Raw genomic sequence first — 23,116 nt, 5'->3', positions numbered from 1 at the left:
CGGTGTATTCCTGCCGAGAAATCACGAGTATCCTTAATACAGTGGTCCTAATAAAGAATCTTTTATCGGGGCGTTTCTAAAAAAAAAAAAGAAAAGAAATAACAATGCTTTCGCGTTCCGAGACACGTTAATCGACGTTGTAAGTTGTAAGCGATCGAAGGGAATAGCGGAGGTGGAGGACGACGGGTTTGAGGGCGCTCGATCGGATTCCTAGAGCGGTCAAAAACCTGAGAATCGTCATTCCAGTGCCGCCTCGAGGAAGGCACACGCCGGCTAAATCTTTTCTAATAAACGGCCGTGAGCTATCACGAAAAGGTCCCGGGGACGGCGATTCCGCGTCGTGCGAGCGACACCTCAGGGGACTCGCGGACGGACACGCCGGGTTAAGAGGGCCCTCCGGAAGCGCGCTCTTTTAACCGGCGCTTCGTCTACGCGCTCCGGGGGACTTCCACGAAGACAGGACAAGGATATAGCGGAGATTCGGTCAAGACGGTCGATTTCGTAGCGTGTCGTTGCACTAGGTCGATTTAATTGACGGAGGATGCACCAGCGTAAACAACTTAATGACAGCTTCTCAGTTCAGTCGAAAATCGCGTAAAGTTGCTCCGTCACGGTCATCGAGAAATATGCGAAAAGGCGTTTCTCAAAGTATACTCCGCGCAATATATAAATTATATTTTCTATTAACGCTTTAAATATTTTCTTTCACACTGAGAGAATTTTCTCTTAGAATTATTGTGATAGATATTATTATTTTTATTGTGATAAATATTAATCAGAGAAATTCTCATAAAATTCTTTCCATATATTGTCCCACGATTACCATGATTTTCAGGGTAAATTCTAAGAGAAAATTCTCTCTGTGTGTGGTAACATTTTAAATCGAAAAGTGCGATGCTCGAAAGTAGCTGATGTATATAGGAAAGTTTCGCGATATCAATGCTGTCGTATCTCTTTCCGCGTTTTCAATCAGTAAAATCTGACTCTCGTCGCTTTCCCGGTGACTTCCTCTTTCCCCGATCGCGCGCACAAAACGTTCTTTTAAAATGCTCTCGCATATAATATTCTTCAATTTCCTATTCTTCTCCGTGTAATTAATTTACTCAACATCTGACAGACCCAGGCGTTATCGTCGAATCAGTTAATTACGCCAAAGTTGCACGTCCGAAAGTCGTAACGCGTCGACGTATATCAGCTATATCAATCGCGCTTCGGATACTCGCGAACTTTTCACCGCTCGTTAACTTTACCACTCTATACGAATTACTCTCGAGAGTTACGCTCTCTCGAAAGATCATCTCACCAATTCCGCCGTTAATGTCGTTTTAATGACGTATAATCATATCATGCATTAATATCATATATCAATCATCGGATCATCGCATGTATTATTTTTCTAGAATAAGTGATATCGCGTTAAAGAATAAATACTGCGCCGCGTTACGCTTTTATCATCTATCGTACGGTAGCAAAAGTGTGTTACAAAATTATTATAATATATCATGACAATGTCTTCATTTCCTTGTTTCTCATTTACTGTTTCGCGTAATCCTAAATCCCACGTACTCCCCGGGACCATATTATCCGTTCCATCTCGCGCGCGTGCATGACAGTCGAGATGACGAGCCATAGCGGACGCATCAGCGCTATCTGACATCCCGAGGAAGATAATGCACCTCGCGACAGGGTAGCTCGAGGGAGGCAAGGCGGGTTAACTAGCGTTGATCTCTAACCGGACATCTAGGAAAGGCAATTAACCGTAGCGAGCATTTCTCTTCCTCTGTCTCTTTCTCTCATTTCACCTGTGTGCGCATAACTCTCGTCTCTTTCTCTCGTCTTTTTATCGCCCGCTGAGTTATTCGCGCTCATTGTCGCCGCACCGAACTCCCGTCCCTGTCCCCGGGGTAGAAAAACAGGGGGAGACGGAAGGAAAGGAAGGAGGAACGAACGCGCTTTTACTCCCGGAGAGAAGAAGAGGGAGAGAGAGAATGAGAGCTAGAGAGCGGGTTCAACCTAGGAATTTATCACCGCTACCGACAGCCATTAATATGCCATTGTGCGCCCGCGGACACCGGCAGTGGCTCGTCCATCTTTTCGTGACGCGTTAACGACTGACCTCTGCCGCGAACGACGGCTCCTGAAGAGAGTCCTCGAGAGTCGAAAGAGCGACCGAACTAGGATCCAGATCGTAATGAGAGGTGGTGAACGCGATAGTCGACGACAAGACTCTGGAAGAGAATCCTCGTCTTTGCACGATATATTCGCCGTTAATCCTTTCCTTTCAGATCCCAATCAATTCCGGTAAAATGGACCGGTATATAAATATTCGATTTATCTTATTCTCATTTTGACGCTATTGATGCTTAGAACGTTTATTTTATTGCCAAGTCATCTCGAAGAAATAAGAAGGAGGGAGGGGGACGATAATTTATCGCATTTTTTTTTTCTTTTACCAGCAGACACTAGCTGTCCAATCTCTCGCCTTCTCTTCGAAGGTTAAGCAAAATCGGGTTATGATATAGAAATCGCCTTTGCAATCACGACGAAAATACAGTTTTTATATCCACTTAGTCTAGACGCAATTATACGTTAATTTATAGCAACTCTGCCGCGATCTCCCCTCTTTCGACCCATATCGATATATAATTTACTCCATTAATTATTCCACATAACGCGCATACTCGGCTAAATTTGATCCATATTTAATTGTACGCGTGAATTTTTTACATTCCCATTTCATTCGTAATAACGGATATATATATATATATCGCAAAAGACTTTTGTCTCTTTTTTTATATTCGGTTATAGTGAACTCTGTAGGATTCATTAGAGAAGTACGCGGAATGATAACAGCCAATTCATTTAATAACGCCTAATATCAACAGAGTAATATTTGTGAAGCAATAATAAAGCACTAATTTGGGGCTCCGCGAATCTAATGAGTCAAGTATTCTTTATATTATGAACCGTGCTAAATAGAGAGATATTCAGAAGAGAACAGAGATCCACGAGATCGTATAACGATCGGTAGCTGGTCGACGAAGAGAGAAAGATCCCGGCGGTCAGATCGCGAGAAGAAGTTTGAGTCTCTTAACGCGAGCACCGATCCCCGACGTCGTCGAATGATCATTAATCATCGGCCACTACTGTGACGTACCGATGATTTCACCTTGGCAATGATCCAGGAAACGGCCGAGGGATCCAATCTGTGAATCCCCGCGCGTATAGCTCCGATCCGGAGAGACGTTTCTATTCAGTCGTTCCCCCGGAGAGTTCATAAGTTAAGCATTTCCGCGTGGATCCTGCGGTACCCGTGTGTATACGGTACGCGTGCACGTGATACACGTGCGTGAATTCATCCGCGCGCGCGTGCATTCACTACGGGCGATAGACCGAGGATAATACGAGATTTATCGCGATTTCTCGCGGCCGAGCGACCGGCGAATTAGTAATTGTCGGATTTCCCAATGAAGCGCGTCTCTAAATGGTTTAAACGCTCCTTTCGGACCGCGACGGCTTAGACGGGACTAAGCGGCACGAATTAATCTCGACTTCGGAGATATGAATGCGCGAAACTGAGAGTCCCCTTTTCGCGTCCCTCTCGTTATATCACCCAGGTACCGGCGAAGACCGCCGCAAATTTCTCAAGCGGACCTCTTCTCGGAGAGATATATTCGGTTTAACCCTACTTTAACAAACTAAGCGTAATGTAAAAAAAAATGAAAAGAAATAAAAGAATGTTACAGCTCGAAATTCTAATTTTAGACAACAGATTATATTAATTACGCGAATTAAAGTAAATTATATAATACTTTTTATAAGGCTCTAGCTTTTTATCTCGTAAATGTTGACGTGGATAAAGAAAAATTGTACTCTGCCTTCTCTTATTGTACTCTTTTCGCGGAAAAGGAGTGCAATTTTCATACGCGCAAGTCTTCATCGAGAAAGGAAAAGAAAACAACGGACGCGCAGACGTACGTATTTACGAAAGAAACTTTTCGAAGAGCCCTCCCTCCTTACAAATATACGACACTGTGTTCGGCACACACAAAACCACCGGACATCCGGCCAATATTGCAGAACGGATGTTTCCTTGCGGTATTGCAATGCGTTCTTATCCGCCAACGAAAACTGATCGACTCTGTCGATGCGACTATATTTTCAGTTTATCTGTATTGCTACACACGTCTTTAATTATTGTATTAATTATCTTAACTTTCAAGTAAAAAAAATACAGTTCGGAATAATAATATATAAAATGTGCAGAATATTTATATGTAAAAAGATATCTATATCTTTCTAAAATATAACGATAGAGAAAATTAGCCAAACAAATATTAACAATTCTGTTTTAAAATAAAAACATGACAAATTCTCTCATTTATCTGCTTAAGCAGCCATGACTTATTAGATCAAATTAGTATACTGCAAGTTTTTTTCTGATCAAACTGTTTCGCGGCGAAGAGGATTAATTGCCACGTGTTGCGTTTTCTTTCCTGCCTTGCTATTGTAAACAAACCTCCGGTCTTTCTGAAAGCGAGGAGAAGTTTTGGGACATCATGCGACAAACTCGAGCGACTGCGGTCCACTTCCAAGCCCGGATAACGAGAGCGGTAAACCGGTACCGGAAGGATGTTGCGTAAACGGAAACGCACGCGGCCGTCATTGTTTCACCGGATCTTTATTCAGGGATGCACATGAACGTTATATCGACACAATGTTGCCATTGTGAGAAGTGGACTGGGAACGTGAGAGAACACAAGTAGAAATACAGGAAATTACAACTTTTGAAAATATTAACTTGCACTATATATTATTTATCGACACACTCGCCTCTAGCTGCCATCAACAAGATGCTCGATGAATTATAAAATATAAAATTAATTGTCAAATTATAATTCTTAAAGAGCAGAAGCATTGATCTTGTAATATGTAAAAAGATAAATTAATATTCAAGAATAAAGTAAATTTACATATATAATTTACTTTTTTCTAGAGACATTCGGATATATAACGATGCAACATATCTATTTAAACTGTAAAAAATTTGTCAAAACTAGAGTTTAAGTTATAAAGTTCGTATCGATTTTAAATTATTTGAATATTTATCTTTTATCGCGAGAAAACGAGACGTTTAAACAATCAATCGCGCAGTATTTCGCACGCGAACGGACCGAACGAAACAGGTACGAGATGTATTTCGGGGATCAGTTTCCAGAAAAACGCCGCCGTGAAGTCTTACATCTTCCTCTTGTTACAATAACATAATTATCGGGGTACTTGAAGAACCCCCCCGCATGCGCCACGCATGCATTTGGCGTGGCACGCAACATTGTCATCTTCCTTCCTTTCTCCCCTTTCTCTGTTCCCTTCCCCCTTTCCGTCTCGTCTTCGAATCACAAATTGTCGAGATGAAACCGGTAGTCGCCCAGGGCCGTACATTTATCTTTACACCTAATTACTAAGGATTTTTTTAAATTTCATGAGAAGAATAATATTGCTATTTTCTTTATGAGAGATTAATTTATTAATTTCATTTATCACTTAAAATTATAGCTTTAAATTGTTCAACGAAATATTTGCAACGGTATCGAAATCATTTTTGACACTACGAAACTGTACATTCATTTTAAAGTATAATAATTAAAAGGAATAATGCGCAAATATATGTGTTTTTATTACACAGATAAATATTTTTAACTGGTGTATTTAATTAAAAAAAAAAAAAAACATTTCTATTTATTATGGTTGCTTCGATTAGTTCCGATCCTGGAAATACACACATACGTGTGCACACATTCAACATACATGTAACATTGACATCGACTGACTTCCGCAAAAATCGAGCACGGCGACGTATGACGAGATTTCGCCCCGGACCGTCCGCGTGGCAAATACAATGCATCGTTTCGTTTAAAGTACAGTGTACCATAACGCGAAAACGCGCCAAGAAGAAAGGACACTGATTACACGCTATAGGACCGGACCCGGACAGCGGACTCCTTCCGATTCCTCCGTGTTGTCCCCCCATCGGCTGATTATCCGACACTGTATGAGAACGGAACGATTCTCGGCAATCGGCCCCGACCGGAGAAAGGAATCGGGAAACGTCCGACGGCAATTGCTCGATCCCGCTCGTTAATTTTCAGCAGCATCCGACTTTGAACTTGCCGTGTTTCGCAGCCGCGCCTCCGCGGCGAGGGAAGATTACCCCGAAATGACACGGCCCCGATTCCTTCTCCCGAAATAAAGTGTCAGTGACTTCGCTGCACGGGTGACACCCTGACACGTGCGTGCAAAAGTGACACACGTGCGTGAGATCGCGTCGCGAAGTCCGAAACTCCACTCGTGTTTTGCATTCATTCGAGTCTAGACGCGAGACTTGAGAAAACAATCGGGTTCAAAAATTATTTTTTCATTAAGACGAATTATTGTTCCTCTCTTTCTCCGCATGTAAATTTTGCACCAAGACGCGAATCGCGGCATATTTTTCTCGGGCGACGAAGAGATCAGGAAGTTAAATCGATGCATCAGCTGCGTCGCATCTCTTGCTGGAGAGATGCTAGGTCATGGCGCGATCTACAATCGAAATCGACTGGAAGCGAGGAGAAACACAGAGGAGAGAGAAGGCAGGGAAAGATCAAGAGAAGAAAAGGGAGTAGATCTCGGCGCCGGGAGATGAAGACGTTTCACGCGAAAGCTCGACGAAAGAAGAAAAAGAGAGTGAGGGAGAGAAACGCCGGTGTATCGAGTTCGTTATTAAAGATCCTGGTAGGTGTTCGCGCAGTTTGAAAGGATGCTTTTTCCGAGCGAGGAGAATTCGCCGTTGTCTAACGGCGCGTTTGATATAGGGCCATCTAAACTGTCCTAAAGGCCGTGTAATACGCTATAGTTACACACCACCCACGTGGTGAGATATACAAGAGAACCGACCGATCCGATAAAGGCGCGATCGGGAAAGGTTGCTCTCACGCGAGCCACCCTTCATCGCGGTAACATAATGATCATTCGATACGGAATCACGATCTAGCACTCTGAACGACGCGGGAGAGGATGTGTCGTGTAATGATCGAACGTTATTCGACATCGACGTTCAGAGCCTTCAGCGCTTTGAAATATCAATATTCGCCAATATATTGCAATGACTTTACTAAACTTGACAGCACGGAGCAAAAGTGAGATGAGCGCGAACGAAGATTATTTTATCTAGCGAGATAGAGTGTACAAATAATATGTACCATGCGACAAATTGTTATCGTGAAAAGTCTTTTCTCAATAGAAAAAAAAAAATAAAAGTATATATCGAGAAGAATTTCCTTTATAAATCATTTCCTTATTTATCGCACAACCAATAGATATTATAGATATTTTTTTGTATGAAATATATTGCGCGTTAATCTATCGATCATCCAAATCTCAAACATCGATTACTTAACTACCAAAAAAAAATCGAATGATAAACCACCGAAAGAGTCGTTTGGTCACATGAAATAAAGAATTCGCTAATCGTGTAATTTTTTTAAAGATTGATTAATTACCATCGTAAATTTTAGCAAATTACTTGAATGTTCGTTTAACTATATTTTTACGACCAATATAGTGCACACATTCCTAATCTGGCTACGTCTTTCGAGAGTGATTATGCAAATGATAAAGCAACAGGTCGCTGACCATAGTCAAGTTGCGTGTGTTAAAGTAACTTTTATTTCAGACACGTCGATACACGAACACGTAAAGTAAAACTCTTTTAAAAATCCTCGAATAATTGGTCATTCAAATACAAATTTCGTCATTTACGACAAATACAATGCACAATGTAATTTAATTAATTAAATTTAATTTTTATCATTTTTCTTTCTATACCTTTTAGATCCTTTTGCATCGTTGTAAAATTAATTTTACCAAATTCACATTTGAATAGATGAAGAATAATATTGGGAAAATAAGATTAGAGAATAATATAAGTATGTTAGTACACATATGCGCGTGTGCGCAATTCGCGATAGAATAAATTTATAAAACAGAGTAAGTGAGACGACCGAAGTCGAAGGTTTTATCGAATATTTCAAGTGATTTACGACGCCTGTCATGGAATTTTATTTTCAATTTTGTATGCACGCATACCGCGCAATTAGCAGTCAACCTTGTAATTACGATAACGCACTATCATGTTTTAATTATTTAAAATACTTGAGAGTACGCGAATCTAGATCAAGCGCAGCTGGCCTCAATCTTACAACAAATTTGTTTCAAAAATAATTCTTCCCTAGATGCAGCGAAAATTAAGTTTTATTATTTTTTTTATAAACTTGAACAGCAATTTTTTAAGCAAAAATTAATTCGAACGTCTCTTTATCGAGTTGGCTTCTTGAAAAATAAATGTGGTACAATGAGAGAATTTTCTCTTAAAATTTACCCTGAAAATCATCGTAATCGTGGGACAATATGGTATGGAAAGAATTTTATGAAAATTTCTCTGATTAATATTTATCACAATAAAAATAATAATTCTATCACAATAAAATATAAAACATGTTTGATTAATTTTACTAAACTGCATAATAAAATTAATCAAACATATTTGATATTTTATTGTAATAGATATTATTATTTTTATTTTGATAAATATTAATCAAAGAAATTCTCATAAAATTCTTTCCATACTATATATTGTCCCACGATTACCATAATTTTCAGGGCAAATTCTAAAAGAAAATTCTTTCTGTGTAGTAACTTAGATAAGAAATTACTTGTTTTGTGCCGCGAGTAAGTAAATATAAGTCTCGCGTAACCAGTTCGGCGTCAGTTTCAAATAAATTACGCGGCGGAGCGCGGCGTTTTCCTTTGTGGAGCTCTCTCGCACCGTGACTTCTCTCAACGGGGTGTGCCTTCGTGAGAAATTCAGGAGAAATCCGTACCGACCACCCATCGCGGCCGTGGCGAGGAAGGCGAATTAAGTCACAATGCGCCCGTAAGATTTGGAAATAGCGGAAGAATGGAACGGGCCGCTATTTTCTCGCCCTCTCGCCCAGGGATATAATATCATCCCCCGCGCGATCGCTTTCATTAAAAAGAAAGTTCTTTCCCTTTATAGATTTGACCCGTGCTACGATCCCGAACATAGGAGGCACACGTGTGCAACGATCCAATTTCCGTGACACTGATGGAAATATCATTTCGCTATGAAAGGATTAATGCGTGGAAATTATCGTTTCAACGAACGTTTCTTTCATATAACGGTAATGTAATATATATAATAGGTATAAAAAGAATAAAACGACAAATATATATATCTGTCGTGATATTTAATAATTCCTTATCAATGTGTGTTTCTAGATTTTCACGAATAATACAAAATCTTACATCCATTAAATCATTTTCACTTACCGTTTAACACATTTGCATTCTTATTTTTATCTACCTAATTTAAAGCTACTTTTCAAATGGATTTATGAATGGTTTTCTAATGCGTGTAGAATCGTTAACGAAGCGTGCATTGATTGTCTATAAAAAAAACAGCAAACGCACGGAAAGAGAGAAAGAGAGAGAAAACTTTTAATTTATAACTTATTAAAAATTTCTCGTTGATCTTACAGTGAACTTCTCACCCATTCGATTAACTGTCTAAGTCCTTGTCCCCGATTATCGTGCTGTGATTTATGAAGACGTATTGACAACGACACGACGCGTGTACATCGACGAAGAAATCTGTCAATAAACTCGACAACGGTACATCAATGACCCCCGGAACCCCGCGAAATATTGGCGTGACAAAGTACGTGGATACATACGCGAAAAAATCTCCAGACGATATAAATTTCGAAATTAATCATAGATTGAAAATATGCCTCTCGAAATCTCTGGCTCTCTTAATATTAAATTATTTCCACATGGAGAGAATTTTCTCTTAGAATTTATCCTGAAAATCATGGTAATCGTTGGACAATATGGTATAAAAAGAATTTTATGATAATTTCTCTGATTAATATTTATCACAATAAAAATAATATCTATCACAATAAAATAAACATGTTTGATTAATTTTACTAAATTGCTTGGTAAAATTAATCAAACATATTTTATATTTTATTGTGATAGATATTATATTTATTATGATAAATATTAATCAGAGAAATTCTCATAAAATTCTTTTCATACCATACTGTCTCACGATTACCATGATTTTCAGGGTAAATTCTAAGAGGAAATTCTCTCTGTGCACAGTTTGAGAAAAAATTGGAGTGTTAATTGTTCCGAACATTTGTATTTAAGATAAAATTAGATAATAAAACGGATCGTAAAGCAGAAAAGGGTATTTTTCTTTTTTGGTCGAATGTGATCTCGCCTAACGTAAATTACTATCCGTGCACAACGAAAATTGAAATTAAAAGAAAAAGCAACGGATGTTAAAGATCGTTTATTGCCTGTTTTCGCCCTTCGTGTCCCGAGAAATGCTTTCTTGTTGAAATTATGCGGCGATAAAGCAACGCCCGCAGAAAAACGGTCGCCGTTAAAGTGCCGACGATAGAAAGGAAGTACGGGATAGTAAATTAAGAACAATGGTTCGTTGACGCCTATCATATGGATACGCGGCCACAAAATTGGGTGTCGAAGCGATTAATAATACCGCGTGGTGGGAAAATCGATGGCAATTCAATAACATCGTCGCTTTTCTTGAGAGCCATGTCTCTTTCTTTCTCTCTTGCAGTTTAAGCGATCGTTTGATTCGATGCGCTGCAGAACGACGTCCTGCACCCCAACATTCAAACACCCCCCGAATTATTTATTGATTTTCAACGCATCATAAAATTATATCACGCGAATATTATAATTAAAATAAAATAATTAAAATAAAATAAAATAAAATAAATAAAATTTTTATTTTAATATTGTTATTAAGTTTTCAATGCTCAGATGCTATAGCTGCATCGATTTGAACATGTTAGAAATTTATCATAATTATACACTGAGAGCATTTTCTCTTAGAATTTATTCTGAAAATCATGGTAATCTCGTGGGACAATATATGGAAAGAATTTTATAAAAATTTCTCTGATTAATATTTATCACAATAAAAATAATAATATCTATTACAATAAAATATAAAACATGTTTGATTAATTTTACTAAACTGCATAGTAAAATTAATCAAACATATTTTATATTTTATTGTAATAGATATTATTATTTTTATTGATAAATATTAATCAGAGAAATTCTCATAAAATTCTTTCCATACCATATTATCCCACGATTACCATGATTTTCAAGATAAATTCTAAGAGAAAATTCTCTCTGTATGTATAACAAGGACAAAGGGATTTATCAACGCTAGCTCTGAAAGATTCGTTGCTACGAATCGCAAAAATGCTATTCTTTAAAATGCCATCAATCAACAGTTCACACGTAATAATAAAATTCACATAATGATTTCGCCTACTGTCAGTTCTGCTCATTATTTTTCTAAAAGTAATCATCTTTCGACCTTTTTTATTCATTCATCTAGGTGGTCTTTTACGGTTTAATTTTTTCCCCTATGGGAAATTCATCGAGAGAGAAAGAGAGAATCCGGGAAAGACGCACAATTCACGGTAGCACATTTCGAATAATCGAAAACGGCCGACAGTCACACTAATTTCGTGCCGAAGAGAAGAGAGGACGATTAAGGAGCACTCTAAGACTGGCCGTTTCCATTGTCATTCGTGGAAGTAGGAAGTTCATTATACGACCGAACTCGCCGACGATATTCCACAGACACGCTCACAATGCCCGATTGGAGAAGTTACCGAATGGCATCGCGCGCGATGGCTTTCTTCCGCGGGAAAAGGAAGAATGGAGGAACGGAAACGAGACGCGCTCTGTGAAAGACACTTTCCCGCCAAGTCATCCCAATCACGAGCAATGCCGCCAATCTTGCATCGTGATCGTGCACGAATCGAATCGTCGCTGCGGTGAAAATTAAACAATCTCGGCAGTCGCCTAGGCTGCGATTGTCGAACGATTAAAACTGCGCGCGAGATATTTCGAAAAAGAATTAAAAATATTTAAAAGTATTATACAAAATATTTTTAAAAGAATTAAAATATATTTGAATATTTTTTAAATCAAGGCAATTTTTTTATTCGGCAATAAGAGTGACATAAGATCCAAAATATAAATCCATTGAATTTAAATTTTGAAAAAATTTAAGAATCATGAATACGAAATATTGTATAAAAAGATTAATAAAGATTATAGCAATGGAAAATTGAAAGCACATTTTTCTATCAATTTCAAAAACAATGTTAATTTTAATTGACATAATTATAGTTAACTAATTATCTTTCGAAGTTTTGCGTCAATTATAATATAGATAAAAAAAATTAATTTGATCATGGTTTATCTAAACGAGATTAATGAAATCGATCATTAGATCTCTCTTATAAGAAACGCAGGCAAAAAAGCGGAAGGCTCGATAGATCCGATAGAACGTAGTATACTTCCTCTATCATTTAATAACTGTAAAATCAGTCTATATGTATAAATGAAGCGATCGAGAAAAGGGACGGTCAAAGGCTGACACTTAAGATCTTAATATTCAATGATCGACAAATAATAATTAGACACCTGTTACTTGAATAACATATGGGTCGACCTTTCGTCTTTTTTTGTTACCCCTTTTTCTAATATCTTCATCGAAATATTATAAGCTTCCTTCCCGTTCTCGCGTGACTCCTCCTACGCACTTCTTCCTTTTCTCCTGCGAAGATCCGGTAAGAATTTTAACGTGTTCCCACAACCCACAATTTACTATAGGATATAATTTTTTGTTTGATGTTTTGACATCTGGAGATTTTGTGAAATTTTTGTGAAATTATTGTCGTTAATGAAAGCTTTTAAAATGAAATAAATCAAATTGTAAAAACAGTTAATTTAATAAATCACGAAATTAAATAAGTTTATATATAAGTCATATTTTATAATTCAATCGATTTATCTACTGAATATAAATTTATGCATATTTGTATTGCAGAATGGACTGTGTTCTCATCGTTTTACGCGTGTATTTTCTCAATGAAACGCAGAAAAAAAGAAGTAGAAGACAAAAAACGCGCACGTGGGGATATTTTTTTTTAAATCCCCTTTTAAATCATAGACTCTATACTCGAGAAAGATATAAGGCGTCATCAGCGAGAATGGGCAGAAGTATAAAATCTGAATAACATAAAAGTATACAGAGAGACGAGTCGCCGGCGCGTCTCGCTTGAATTCGCTTGTAAAAATTACCGCGAGATATACGACGCCGTTACAGGGATTGGAACTAATTACCACCCAGGAGTCGACGTCCGCGCGCGATAATAGTGAATCAGCTGCGTTGGCTGACCTCCTATCGGCGACCATAGAACCCGACCTCGGCGTCGACCTCGCCGATTTATTCGCTCGTAACGAGATAAAAAGAGAAGAAGTGCGGCGAAGGGCCGCGCAGGATCTTATGAGCGAAAGAAAGAAGAGAGGAGGAGACTGGATAGACATATACTCTCGTATGCGGCCCAAGGCAATATTCATAGTCAATGCCGTTCGTCTACCCCTCATCATCGTCGTCGTCGTCGTCATCGTCGTAGTCGTCGTCATCGTCGTCGTCATTGTCGTTGTTATTTATCGACGACAACGCGACGCTTCTCGCGATGTCCGATCGCGAAGCCATCGGTAGATGCGTCACTCAATGCCGCCTCATCGATTATCCGCAAATCGAATCTCGCCTCTTTTCCTGCTGTCTCTCTCTCCTTCTCTTCTTCTTTCTTTCGGGCAAAGGAACGCGATGGATCGACGATTAGGGATAATCGCGCGTCGAGTGCCATTCGATTTGTTCGAACGCGCGCCGCGAGTGCCGTGAATTCGCGCGATACCAATCACGTATTTATCGTTGAATAAAACCGAAGATGATTCTCTCTCTCTCTCCTCAATTATAGGCGCATCGTGTGTGCGCTGAGCTCTTGTTATTTTTATTTAATTATCATGCGTGAAGTGAATACACGCGCAGCTTTCAAATATACGGAGTATTTCATAGAAAAGCTAAGCTCTCTCTTTCAATTATATTTATTATATATTTTTCCGATTATATCTCTGATTAATTGCGAGGCAAATCTGTAAATAGAAGATCAATTTAAAGGAAGATTATGTTTGTGACAATTGCGTGATTGGCTTAAGATACTCCGTATAAATGACTAGCTTGCTAAAGAAAAGTGTGACTCACCGATATCTGCAGAGGAACATTGCAGCTCTCTGTAAAGAAAAATATAAAATTACATTAATAATTAGCGTAATTAATTTCTTTTAGATTAATAATTTCTAACACATACAATTTATTAGAGTTTATTATATATTGTAGCTGCGAATTTACGCTTTTCATATAAATAAAAAAAGTTCATTTTACTTTATTATTATATACTTTATTTTATTAAATTATTATTATATTATTTTATTATTATTAGTACATTATTACTCTATTTCGTTAATATATTATTTCATGTTAAAAATAAATACATGAAAAAATTTAACCGAACATGAAAGAAAAAGATAAAAAAAATATATTTTCAATTATTTAATATTACAATATTGCTATTAAGATAATAATAAATATTAAGGTAATAATAAATCAATATTCTTACCACTCGATGTATTGCCTCGTTCCTGATGACCTCCTAGCCGCTCCAGTCTAATTTAGATGTCCCGTTGTTTCACTCCCGATGTTCGATGACGCGATATTATTTAAACAAAACTTTCGACACTCCCGGAGATGCGCCCGTGACTTATCTCGACACTCCCGAAGATTCGCCCGCGACTTAACTCGACACTCCCGAAGATGCGCCCGCGACTTAACTCGACACTCCCGAAGATGCGCCCGCGACTTAACTCGACACTCCCGAAGATGTGCTTGTTAGAGATGAGCTTGTTGAAGACGAACTTGTTAGAGACCCTGTAATAAAGTCCAGGACCACGTTCGTCGTAACCAGCCAACATCATACCTGTACAAGCAATTATTTTATAAATTTTCACATAATTTACAATGCTTACAATTAGATTTATAGCACATGAGCCTAAAATGATATCTTACCAATACTCAATCCCATTCCTTTAAAATTATAAATCATATTCGACGAGAGTTTATTTGCTGCTGTAATAGAGATGCGTTCATGTTTCTAAGTTCGTACATGCGACCAAACAATCCCAATAGAGCCGCAATCCTTCACCAGCTAAGGGTCATGGAGATAGTCATTGATTTCTACTATTTTCTTCATGGTGGAACCTGAAAAACAAGTTGAGAATTAGTTTTATCAACAACTAGAAGTTTTAAAATTGTTTTATTATAAACATTATATCCCAAGTAGTAAAAAAATATATTTAAAAAATGTTTAAAACTCATTTTCAGAGATATTTTAAAAATGTTAAAATAATTGGTTAAGTCCCTTTTTATTCATTAAAAAACCGTTAATGTAATATAAATATTTAATAAACGTTAAATTAATATTTATATTATATTAACGTGAAAATAAACGTTTCTTAATTAATAAAAAGAGATTTAACCAATTATTTTAACATTTTTAAAATATCTCTAAAAATAATTTTTAAACATTTTGTTTTATATTTTTTTGCTACTTGGGTAATTTATTAGTTGAATGAATATAAAATATGCTTTACCAATAAACTGCCCTCCTGTTGCACAGGAATCCACTGCCAGAACGATACCACCTTGGTATTGAAGGTTGTGGTTCCATGATCAAATTTAATCTTCAGATGCTTCCCAGTTTCATCAGTGCCTTCAGCTATACAGCCGAGAGTTTCAGCTGGCTACAAATATACATAAAAAGATTATAGAATTATAAAATATAATACTTTTATATTTTGTACAGGGTCTTTAAGTCTTGTGATGTAAGATGCGATTTTAGCCCTTTAATTTCAGTCTAATAAATTACTTAAAAATGCACTACGAACAATAATTTATTAAATCGCGCACAATTTAATGTGAAAAATTGCGTACCATCGACTCACACTGATCATTTAGCCGAATTAATTAACGATCGATCTATAATTTATCGTCATAATTATCGTCCTATCCCGATTATTAATTCCGATACTCGCAATAATCAACGGCCACGTAAAAGACGCGAAGACAACTTCATACCCACGCCAACTTCCACTTATATATCGCGACATAATGCTCATTGTCAGTTATTTAAGTTAACTATATCGTTACGTTACCTTGATCAATTCAATGATCGGCGTCACCGTCTCTCTCTTTGCTGTTCTCGATCGCGCATACGACATACCGCAAATAAAAGAACGACACGACAAAACGAATTAAAAAGTCAACGGATTACGGACGACCGTTCGCGACACTTTTCGAGCGATTATGTGCGGATTTCAATGCTGCCAACTCAATGCTGTCGAACTGAAATTATAATGGCAATTTTACATGCGTACCAAATCACGTCGTTGCGATGCAGGCTTGTGATGACGTAGAATGCGATTTTTGGCGCTTCAATCGCGGTCTAATAAATTACTTACTTACAAGTGTACTACGAACAATAATTTCCAAAAAATAAATCGAGCACAATCTAACGCGAAAAATTTGCGTACCATCGACTCGCACTGATTAATTAGCCGGATTAATTAACGATCAATAATTTATCGTCGCGTATCTCGGTTAATTCGACACTCGCAATAATTGTTTCAACGACGCCGCCCGTAAAAGACGCGAAACTTTCGTTTATATCGCGACATACTGCTGCAGTTATTTAAGTTAACTTTATCGTTACGTACCTTGATCAATTCAATGATCGGCGTCACCGTCTCTCTCTTTGCTGTTCTCGATCGCGCATACGACCTACCGCAAATGAAAAACGAATTAAAAAATCAGCGGAATACGACGCCCGTCCGCGACACTTTCCCATTTTGGGGTGATTATACGCGGATTGCAGTGCTGTCAACTGTTAAACTGAAATTGACGACAATTTTACCACATCTCGCTGCGATACAAGACTTTCCATGATTGGCCGAATCGACGTCGATTCGACCAATCATTTCTCGCTGGGTTGTGACGTACGATGCGATTTTTGGCGCTTCAATCGCGGTCTAATAAATTACATACTTAGAAATGTACTATGCAACGAGAATAATTTCATCGACTCGCATTAATTATTTAGCCGGATAAATGCGACGATAAATTAGATCGATCGTTAATTAATCCGACTAATTAATCAGTGCGAGTCGATGGTACGCAATTTTTCGCGTTAGATTTAGCGCGATTTAATAAATTATTGTTCGTAGTGCACTTCTAACAACAAGTAATTCATTAGACCGCGATTGAAGCGCCAAAAATCGCACCGTACGTCATCACAAGCCTGCATCGTAACGACCTAATTTGGTACGCATGTAAAATTGCCATTAATTTCAGTTCGACAGCATTGAGTTGGCAGCATTGAAATCCGCACATAATCGCTCGAAAAGTGTCGCGAACGGTCGTCCGTGATCCGCTGATTTTTTAATTCGTTTTCGGTATGTCTTGTGCGCGATCGAGAGTGTAATAAAATGTGATTTTTGACCCTTCGATCGTGGTCTAATAAATTAGGTACTTAGAATCCACCAAGCAGAATAATTTACTCGCGCGCGATCTACCGCGAAAAATCGCGTCGCGTACCGCCGATTCACATACTAATTATTTAGCCGAATCAATGAACGATCGATTAATTTATCGTCACGTACTCCAATTAATTCGACATACTCTTCGTGGTTTAATTCGATACTCGCGACAATTGTTCGAATGACGTCATATAAAAGATTCGGACGACGCGAAGATAACTTTGTTCGACGTCACGCAAAAGATTTCGAGGTGACGCGCGACAACTTCACACCGACGCTATGTAAAATATCCGGACGACGCGAATACAACTTCGTTTCGACGCCGCGTAAAAGTTGTGAGTGTGCACTATATTAATACTATTTGACATTATTTTAACAGTGGCGGTAATGTTACATATACTTACTTTCAAGATTCGAAGCGAAAAAGCGAATTTCGTACCGACATAATCTTCGCCGGAATGTACATATCTATCATCTACCTTTCGCGACACTTTACTTTCTCGTCTCGCTATATCACATAATCTCTCGATTAATCTTACTAGATATACTTATCCGACGTTTTTTTTCATCACGCGATATACATTCTGAACAAACGAGAAACGTGTAAAAAAACAAGCGGTATACACACGATAATTTCGACACGACAATTATTGCGACAATCAATCATCTCCCTAACCTCGCTAAACTCGAGCCGGCGAACGACAACTTTACACGCACTTTTTTGACGATTTAACGAAATAAGTATTAAGTCGAGCATCGAAATATCGAGGTATGTACAAGATCTCAGAAAAGACAGAAAGAAATACGTATACGCGAGATTAGAGGACGGAAAGATATGTACGTAGATTGAAACGGTCCACTGTGATGCGACCATCTTCCGCGACACGGTAGTGCGTGAAAGTAAATAATCGGTTGATACGACGCGACGTGCACCTACTTTCTCGACCTTTGTTTATTTTTCGGTGGGTGGCGTCGCGCGCGCACTTAGTTCGCGCACACACACACGAGTGTATCGCTGCCGCCACTGTTTCGTAGGTCGCTGTCCGCGTACAGATGGGTGTCGGGAAATGTCCGGAGTCTCGTGCCGTAGTGAACAGTGATTATTGTAATTGTACATTAATTCAGTGCATATATTCGCTTACCGTATTTCGCGATTCTTCTTATTTCCGTGCCTCTGTGTCGAGATATACCTAGTGAAAGTGCAAGAGAGGACGGATGAAACGGATTCAACGACGTGATTAAAGGCGATAGAATGGATTCAAGGACGCCATTAAAGGAGATGGAATGGATTCAACAACGCCATTAAAGGGGATGAAACGATACACCGAGAAGGATATAATAACGCTGATCGTTCGGTGAGTGCATTTTTCCATGTTTTATTCGTTTATATCGTGACTAATGCGTGCAATCACGCATAAATAAGTATTCTCTCTCTTCTCTGACAAATATATGTGACGTTCTTCATTTCCTGCGAGATTTTTTTGTCAAAAATCTAAAGTGCAATGTACCGATATTTTATACGAAACATGTCGATAAGGTTATGCGATCGATTGTGCAAATCGTAATTTTTATCGTGGCATTGCGAGAGTTTATTTTAAGTGTACACAAATATGTACACGTGTTATTCTTTCGCAATATTGACAGTCTACTATTCTATTTGACAGTAAAATATACGAAATAATCCAGATCACATTTATTAAAATTAGAAACGTTAAAAACGTGTTAAATACACACATACTCTTTATTCTAATATATTTAAAATTTATTTTTATTAGCGAAAAAAGAAATTTAATAACGACTACGTTATATATGTATATATCAAAATTAAAAAGCTTTCACGAATGTTTCGGTTTTGTTAAAGATGCAAATATAGAAGGGATCAAATAAAATAATACTAAATATCTTGCGGTGCTAAGTTTTATTACTTTAAATCATCGGGGTTCTCAGTTGTGCGAAATAATCTAATACGACATGTCGACGTGTCGAGTGAAATCTAAATCAGCTTTATCTACTTTGCAATTGTATAGGCTTCAATGTCCATACACCTACGAAATATATACAAAATTAATCTGTAACTATTTTCAATAACAATAGTCTCTTAAATATTAAATCTGCTTTAGATAATATATAGTCATATTCGCATTGTATTCTATATCTATACACACACGCACGAACGCGAGCGTGTATGAAAATGTATTGTGATTACTTCTAACATATCAAATATATGATATATATAATTATATAAACAAAATTCTCACATGAATTACATATGATCGTCTAAAGTACACAGTTGGAAAATGTGTGTTTTCTTGTTAAAAACGGTCCCCGTTAAAATTTTTGTGTTAAATATTTAACACATTCATGTGTTAATTTAACATATTGCTGTTATGTTAATTGGACTCAAATGTTAAATTATTAAAACAACTAAAAAAAGTGTAAAAATAACACAATGTATATCTATTTTTAATTTTACACAATAAATATGTTTCGTATTATTAGTGACAAGATTTATCTGTTAAAATTTACAGAAAAAAATGTTAATTTTACTTTATAATATAAGTGGGGGTGATAAAATGTAAAATTAACAATTTTTTTAGTTAATTTTTACATTAAAACTATGTTAATTTTACACAAAATTTATTTTAAGTTTATTTGAAGTTTGCATTTATTTTATGTTAAAATATTAACACAATATTCGTGTCACCATTTAACATATCCGTATTATGTTAAATTAACACAAAAATTTCTGTGGACCGTTTGGGACAGGTGATATTTGTTAAATTTAACACAAATTTTTCAACTGTGTAGATTTAATTCTTTAAACTTCATTTATCAAATTTAATCGTGAGACTTATGTTACATACTAGACATTATTATTATGAATTTTATTGAATATATATATATATAAACTACGAAATATTTCAAACGATTATTCTTGAAGTAAAAATGTAATAGAAAGCTATATTAACTATATAATTTTATTATTATTTTATTATTATTTATTAATTTTTAAATAATTATTGATATAAACCTATAAACTTTTTAAATAAAAATTATATACATATAATAAATAAACCGTGTTACGCGACTTATAAAATCGATTTCACAATCCCCACTTATATGGATCGCGTTATTTAAAAAACGTTTAATTAAAAAGCACATACTATTCATTCGTTGATGATTCTTCTTGTCCATTCTCTTCTTTTCCTCCACTTTCTTCCTCTCCTTTTCCTTCTCTTCTACAAGCCAATTGTCGCACTAAATTATTTCCATGAACACGACTCGTACTGAGAAATCCGTTCATCGGTTCCACCGACGCCTTTAAATAAATATAATTTTTTAATATATCCTATAAAAATATGAAGGAAATTATTTACATTTTTATATATATGTTTCAAATTTTGTTGAAAAAATGGAAATTTTATGGAAATGGAACATAACTTTGTGTATATCTCATTTATTTATTGTTAGTTACGCATCTTACTTACATGTTGGAAGTGTGTATTGGCCAACTGAAAGGGCAATTAAATTTTTTTATTTTACGGATATAATCTCTTCTTACAATCTAACTGATATTAAACTATAAAAATAATACTAATTATTTTCTAATATTAAAAAACGAATAACTTTGAATAATCGATATTATTTAACGTATATAGTGAATGTATGTATGTGTGTATATGTGCAAACATTTCAAGGGTTTCAAAAAAATTATTTGAAAAAAAATAAAAACATTTAAAGAAATACATTTTTTACATCTATTTTTCAGATATATGCTTTGTAAAAATTTGTTCTTATATACGGATTTTTCTCTTATTATTATAGTACATTTAAAACATTCTATACTTTTTATATTTAATTTAATTTATCATGTTTGTATCGACACAGCACATATAATTTGCACGTTACTTTGTTCTGAGATTATAAAAATGAGTTATTATCGCGAATTTCTTACCACCAGCGTCGTGCAAAGTAAAGTAATGAGGAATATCTTAATCATTTTGCTTAGCTTGATACACTATGTGTACTGGTCAGCAGAAATGTTCTTTGCTTTTATATATATGTATTATAAATCTCATAATTATCTGCGATGGGTTTGCGCGATTGCGTGTCAAGATGCGGAAAAAACAGCAATCTTCAACAAGAAGTAACGTGATTTCGATCATTACATAGTACTTTTTGCGCAATTTGCGACAGAATTTTATTCATTCAAACTCGTTAATTGTACAGTAGTATAATTATAATCTCTGCCACGATCTGCACATTATTTTTTAAGATCGCCAGATCTTATGCTATCTTATCTTATCGCTCGCAATTTGACACTATATACTTCTTCATCGTTAGTTTTTTATTGTTTACTGGAAATACATTTACGATTTAATAGTGTTTGAAATGTTTATGTAATATTATCTTTAATTCCAAAAAATATTTAGATATCATAAAAAATTCTTTTTTTTTATTTTTTGAGCATTTCTTACGAGTCTTATCAGTTGTATATTGCAATTTTTATTTATTATTTTTCCGATTTTGATAATAACTTTTTAATTATCATTACGCAAAGCAATTTTTGTGACACAACGGGAGATTCAAAATCTTGTAAAGAAAATTCCAAGATATTTAGTCTTACAAACAATATAAACATAATACATAACATTGTTCTTATCTGCATAAATTTTATTGCAAATCTTTAAAGATTTATTAAAATATCACGTAAATCATAAAAAATATTTGGATAAATAGCTTATCAATACGAATTTGTTAAATTAATCTGCAAGCTAAAATTCATTATCAAATTTGAAACAAAATTACAAGCAACATGCTAGCTTGACTTACGTATATTTGGATAATTAATTTATTTGCGACAATTATGAAAAACGATAAGTGACCTCTGCTTTCTCGATAATAGCACTGTCGTTAATTAGAACGAACATTTATATTTTGGGGGTGATTATTTCGCGAAAAAAGTCTATGTATATTGACAACGCGACGTCTCTCACGATATCCGATCGCGAAATCATCTATTTTCGCGATCTTTACGGTAATTAAAGGAAGGATGTAAATAATCTGTTGACAATAACCAATGCATCACGCGTAAAAAAAAAAAAACGGATAAAACGACCTCTGTGAAGTTGGCACCTCATTTTTTAAAAAATCAATTTTTTTTTGAAGTTTTGAGTGCACCCCGAAGAGTTCTAGAGTTCCTTATTAATTTTAAAAATAGTTCTGGCGAATTAAGCTAAAAAAACAACTGATGAGTTTTGGGGGTGCTAACTTCACAAAATGAAATCTTTAAATCAGTGATAACATCAAAAGTATTAAAAATAATTAATTTTGTCATTAGGATTTCTTTTAGAACTCTTGAGGTGCTACCCAGAACTCTCAACAGAACTGCCATAACAAAAAAAAATTTTTTTTTTAAATATTCAAAATAAGAAAATTTGCGAACTTTTTATATATCGGTCCTAGCGCTTCGAGTATTAATAGTTATTGATAGAAC

General features: G+C 36.1%; 1 protein-coding gene, 1 long non-coding RNA gene and 1 pseudogene across 3 annotated transcripts in view; 1 reads left to right on the top strand and 2 right to left on the bottom strand.

Moving 5' to 3' along the window:
- LOC145944828 (proteasome subunit beta type-8-like) overlaps positions 1 to 16,375 on the bottom strand; it is a 50,138-nt pseudogene extending 33,763 nt beyond the window's left edge. The window contains exons 1-5 of the transcript XR_014426735.1: positions 16,240 to 16,375; positions 15,679 to 15,828; positions 15,095 to 15,286; positions 14,649 to 15,005; positions 14,234 to 14,262 (exon numbers count right to left, since the gene is read on the bottom strand). The product of XR_014426735.1 is annotated as a proteasome subunit beta type-8-like (transcript). The remainder of the gene's footprint in view (positions 1 to 14,233; positions 14,263 to 14,648; positions 15,006 to 15,094; positions 15,287 to 15,678; positions 15,829 to 16,239) is intronic.
- Positions 16,376 to 18,692: 2,317 nt separating this feature from the next.
- Positions 18,693 to 23,116, top strand: part of LOC145944810 (WD repeat-containing protein 3) — a 49,334-nt gene continuing 44,910 nt past the window's right edge. The window contains exon 1 of the mRNA XM_083053375.1: positions 18,693 to 18,974. The gene's annotated coding sequence lies outside the window, so the exon portion shown is untranslated. The remainder of the gene's footprint in view (positions 18,975 to 23,116) is intronic.
- LOC145944851 (uncharacterized) lies at positions 19,519 to 21,662 on the bottom strand. Its single transcript, XR_014426755.1, has 4 exons — positions 21,575 to 21,662; positions 21,108 to 21,131; positions 20,784 to 20,938; positions 19,519 to 19,664 (listed from the first exon to the last, which is right to left on the bottom strand). It is a non-coding gene; the product is annotated as an uncharacterized LOC145944851 (long non-coding RNA).

The sequence above is a fragment of the Prenolepis imparis genome, unplaced genomic scaffold (genome assembly GCF_030444845.1).
Source record: "Prenolepis imparis isolate NDT839.2.m4 unplaced genomic scaffold, iyPreImpa1.0 SCAF_13, whole genome shotgun sequence".
In the NCBI taxonomy this organism is placed as follows: Eukaryota; Metazoa; Arthropoda; class Insecta; order Hymenoptera; family Formicidae; genus Prenolepis; species Prenolepis imparis.
Note: the sequence above shows the minus strand (reverse complement) of the source record. Positions and strands in the feature narration are given on the sequence as shown.